Raw genomic sequence first — 5,807 nt, forward strand, 5'->3', positions numbered from 1 at the left:
AAGACAGAGGAAAATTGATTATAATATATTCATACCATGGTATTCCATGCCGTTATCAAAAAGAAAGAACAAAAAATATTTAAAATTATATCACAAAGATAAAACTAAGTCACAATATAAATTATATGATAAATGATATTATGGTACCACAGATATGCGTATATACATATACAAATGTAAAAATAAAAAATCATTAAAAATGACATGTGCTATTCATACTAACACTTTAACAACAGTTATCTCTTTGCAAGAGGGAGAAAAATGATTAGGAGGCTGATATGTTTTATTTTATATTTATAAATATTTGCTGGATTTGTTACAATCATAAAGTATGTATTTTTGCATTATGTATCACAAAATAATTTAGAAATCAAGACACAAATGTTTAAAGCAAGCAAGATATGAACACAAGAACTTGAAGGAAACTAGTATGCGCTTACTACTTTTTAGACCCCACTGTGTGGTAGGCACCATAGGACATTCTTTGCAACACTGAACACTTCTGCTCCAACATCAACCTTCTGAGTCAGGTATTTTCACTTTCAGTTTTCAACTGGAGATCTCAAGGTTTAGAGAAGCCCAGTAACTTTTGTCTTCTAGTTCAAACAATATTCACCTAATGGCAAAAATATGTGCAAGAGTTAAAGAAAGGCCGGGCGCGGTAGCTTAAGCCTGTAATCCTGGCTAACACGGTGAAATCCCGTCTCTACTAAACATACAAAAAAAAAAAAAAAAAAATTAGCCGGGCGTGGTGGCTGGCGCCTGTAGTCCCAGCTACTCCGGAGGCTGAGGCAGGAGAATGGTGTGAACCCAGGAGGCGGAGCTTGCAGTGAGCTGAGATGGCGCCACTGCACTCCAGCGTGTGCGACAAAGCGAGACTCCGTCTCGGAAAATAAAAAAAAAAAAAGAGTGTTAAAGAAAGATGGCACAATGGCAAGGAGGGCTAGTGAGAGGACAGAGACAACACTTGCTTCCCCTTTACCCATGCTGTTGTTAGCCAAGCATAATCGCTGGCCAAGGTTCTGACATTCTCCAGTGAATAGTTCCACACAGCTGGGGCAGACCAAAATTCTCTTGCAAGAGGATGGCCTGGGCTTCTGGAAATGCAGGTTCAACAGATTGTCTCAGAGGAATCTCTCTGCCCCTGCTCCCTCCATCCTTCACCCATACACCAGCCAGATCAGGGAGCCATGGAATTAAATTGCCTACAAAAAGTGAGAATTTTATTTCTTTGTATTTCCTATGATCCCCTGTAATACTGACTCAGGTTATTGCCATTTGCAGAGAGTTAAAATAGTTACTATCTATAAATGTTTCTCAGAAACAACAGGACATCTCAAAATAAAATTTTGGTCCTTAAAAGGTTAAATATTTAATTCCTTTCATTCGTAAAGGCAAACAAACATAACCAGGAATAATTTAAGACATTAATTTATCTTCAATTATTTTTATTATTTAAAAAATCAATTTAAAGTGGATCTTTTTAAGAGACATTTTGTAGCCACATGTCATAAAATACTTAGTGTGGTTTTCTTAAGGATAAGAGATCTTTGACAGTTACCTTGCTGGTGAAGGAACTTGAAAAGCAAAGGCTTAAAAGAATAAATGATTTTTGCTAATACTGCTGCAATAAACATACGTGTGCCTATGTCTTTAGACTAGAATGATTGATATTCCTTTGGGTATATAACCAGTAATGGGATTGCTGGGTCAAATGGTATTTCTAGTTCTAGATCCTTGAGGAATCACCATACTGTGTTCTACAATGGTTGAACTAATTTACATTCCCACCGACAGTGTAAAAGTGTTCCTATTTCTCCACAGCCTTGCCAGCATCTATTGTTTCCTTTTTTTTTGTTTTGTTTTTGTTCTTGAGACAGAGTTTCACTGTTCTTGCCCAGGGTGGAGTGCAGTGGTGCAATCTTGGCTTACCACAAACTCTGCCTCCTGGGTTCAAGTGATTCTCCTGCCTCAGCCTCCCGAGTAGCTGAGATTACAGGTATGCACCACCGTGCCTGGCTAATTTTGTATTTTTAGTAGAGACGGAGTGTCTCTATGTTGGTGAGACTGGTCTCAAACACTCGACCTCAGGTGATCTGCCCACCTCAGCCTCCCAAAGTACTGGGATTTCAGGTGAGCCACCATGCCCAGCCTCTTGACTTTTTAATAATCTCCATTCTGACTGGCATAAGATGGTATCTCATTGTGGTTTTGATTTGCATTTCTCTGATGATCAGCGATGTTGAGCTTTTTTTCACGTGCTTGTTGGCCGTGTAAATGTCTTCTTTTGAAGAGTGTCTGATGTCTTTTGCCCACTTTTTGATGTTTTGTTTTTTCTTTGTAAATTTCTTTAAGTTCCTTGTAAATTCTGGATATTAGACCTTTGTCAAATGGGTGGATTACAAAACTTTACTCCCATTCTGTAGGTTGCCTGTTCGCTCTGATGACATCTGATGATAGTTTCTTTTGCTGTGCACAAGCTTTTTAGTTTAATTAGATCTCATTTTTCGATTTTGGCCTATGTCCTGAATGGTATTGCCTACGTATTCTTCTAGTGTTTTTATGGTTTTGGGTTTTACATTTAAGTCTTTAATCCATCTTGAGTTAATTTTTGCATAAGGTGTAAGGCAGGGGTCCAGTTTCAGTTTTCTGCATATGACTAGCCAGTTTTCCCAGCACCATTTACTGAATAGGAGATCCTTTCCCCATTGCTTCTTTTTGTCAGGTTTGTTGAAGATCGGATGGTTGTAGATGTGTGGTGTTATTCCTGAGGCCCCTGTTCTGCTCCATTGGTCTACATGTCTGTTTGGTTCCAGTACCATGCTGTTTTGGTTGCTGTAGCCTTGTAGTACAGTTTGAAGTCAGGTAGCATGATGCCTCCAGTTTTGTTCTTTTTGCTTAGGATTGTCTTGGCTATGCAGGGTCTTTTTTGATTAAAATAACATTTTGTAATTCTATGAAGAATGTCAATGGTAGTTTGATGGGAATAGCATTGAATCTATAAATTACTTTGGACAGTATGATGATTTTCACAATATAGATTCTTCCTATCTATGAGGATGAATGTTTTTCCATTTGTTTGTGTCCTCTCTTACTTCCTTGAGGAGTGGTTTGTAGTTCTCCTGGAAGAGGTCCTTCACATTCTTTGTTAGCTGTATTTGTAGGCATTTTATTCTCTTTGTAGCAATTGTGAATGAGAGTTCATTCATGATTTGGCTCTATGCTTGTCTATTGTTGGTGTAAAGGAATGCTTGTGATTTTTGCACAATGATTTTGTATCCTGGGACTTTGCTGAAGTTGCTTATCAGTTTAAGCAGCTTTGGGGCTGAGATATGGGGTTTTCTAAATACAAAATCATGTTTTCTGCAAACAGTGACAATATGACTTGCTCTTTTCCTATTTGAATACCCTTTATTTCTTTGTCTTTCCTGATTGCCCTGGGCAGAATTTTCAATACTGTGTTGAATAGGAGTGGTGATAGAGAGCATCCTTGTCCTATACCAGTTTTCAAAGGGAATGCTTCCAGCTTTTGCCCATTCAATATGATATTGGCTGTGGGTCTGTCATAAATAGCTCTTATTATTTTGAGATATGTTCCATCAATATCTAGTTTATTGAGTTTTAACATGAAGGGATGTTGAATTCTATCAAAGTCCTTTTCTGCATCTATTGAGATAATCATGTGGTTTTTGTCTTTGGTTCTGTTTATGTGATAGATGATGCTTATTGATTTGTATATGTTGAACTAGCCTTGCGTCTCAGGGTTGTACCTGACTTGATCATGGTAGATAAGATTTTTGATGTGCTGCTGGATTTAATTTGCCAGTATTCTGGGGTTTTTTTTGCATCAATATTAATCAGGGATATTGGCCTGAAATTTTGTTTTTTTGTTTTGTCTTTTCCCAGTTTTGGTCTCAGGTTGACATGGAATCAACCCAAATGCCCATCAATGATAGAATTGATAAAGAAAATGTGGTACATGTGTACCATGGAATACTATGCTGCCATAAAAAGGCATGAGACTGAAGAGTTGAACAAGGAGAACACATGGATACAGAGCAGGGAACAACGCACAGCAGGGCCTGTTGGAGGGTAGGGGATGAGGGGTGGTAATTAGAGGTTGGGTCAATAGGTGCAGCAAACCACCATGGCACATGTATACCTATGTAATAAACCTGCATGTTCTGCACATGTATCCCATGTTTATTTTAGAAAAAAAATAAAATGCATTATTTTTTTTTTTTTACAAATTAAACTTTTAAATTTTTATTGCTAATCTGATTTAAATTTTTAATGTGGTAGCATATGTAAATCTCTAACTCTTTCAAAATAACATTTTAATTTTCAAGAAAAAATAAATGATTTTTTAAAACTTAATTTAAACGGAATGCTATTGAAAAAAGTTGGATTGCAGTATTTATTCAACAAATGTTTATGAATTTCTGTTGTGTACCAGGCACAGGGCTAAGCATAAATGATGTGTTTAGCAAATGATAAACAAACCAAATCTGGCTCCTGCCGTAACTCAATTCACTTTTGGTGAATTGGCAATGATAGTGGAATTTTTTAAAGACAAAATAGAGTTTTCAAGAAAACTGCAAAATAATAATCTCACTTAAAAACATAAATCCAATTATTCAAAGTAAACTGCCAAACAGAATAATAAATATAACAAAATAATGCACATTCTAATTAAGGTTTAATCTAAAATTTTTAAATGTTTAATAACAAGAAAGTATTAATGTGCTTATCAGTAGGGCAAAACAGAGGAATTATCTGATCATCTCTACTAGTCCATTTTCACACTGCTGATAAGGACATACCCAAGACTGGGTAATTTATACAGAAAAAGAGGTTTGGTAGTCTCACAATTCCACGAGACTGGGGAGTACTGACAATCATGCACATCTTACATGGCAACAGGCAAGAGAGAATGAAAGCCAAGTGAAAGGGGTTTCCCCTTAAAAAAACATCAGATCTCATGAGACATTCACTACCACAAAAACAGTATGTGGGAACCCAGGGTCATTCCCACAACAGGTGGGAATTATGGGAGCTATAATTCAAGATTTTGGTGGGGACACAGCCAAACCATATCATCATCTCACTAGAAATAATAGATTTTAATAAAATTCTACATTTCTTAGCAAAAAACTCTTAGTTGTTGTTTTATCTCAGTTTATATAAACCAAGAATTGAAGAACTTATCTTAGCATGATAAAAAATATTTGTATCATTGATATAGTTTGGCTCTGTGTCCCCACCCAAATCTCCTCTCCAGCTGTAATTCCCAATGTTGGCAGAGGGACTGGGGTGGAGGTGATGGGATCATGGGGGTGGTTTTCCCTCTTGCTGTTCTCATGACAGTGGGTGAGTTCTCATGAGATATATTTGTTTAAAAGTGTGTAGCACTCTGCTCTTCATTCTTTCTATTTCCTGTCGCCATGTGAAGACGTGCTTGCCTCCTCTTCACTCTTCCATCATTATTGTAAGTTTCCTGATGCCTCCCTAGTCATGCTTTCTGTGCAGCCTGCAGATCTGCGAGCCAATTAAACCTCTTTTCTTCATACATTATGCAGTCTCAGGTCATTCTTTATAGCAGTGTGAGAACTAACTAATATAATCATACTAACAAATAATGTCATATACAATAGTAAAGTGCTCAGGGAATTCCCATTTAACATAGAACTGATATACCAGGTACCATCGTATGATTTCGTTTTCATCTGGAAGTGTAGCTACTGCAACATGATAAAATTTACTTTTCTCCATTGAATGAAAAGAAGAGACTAATATACAAATATATA

This window comes from Chlorocebus sabaeus, chromosome 14 (assembly GCF_047675955.1).
Source record: "Chlorocebus sabaeus isolate Y175 chromosome 14, mChlSab1.0.hap1, whole genome shotgun sequence".
In the NCBI taxonomy this organism is placed as follows: domain Eukaryota; kingdom Metazoa; phylum Chordata; class Mammalia; order Primates; family Cercopithecidae; genus Chlorocebus; species Chlorocebus sabaeus.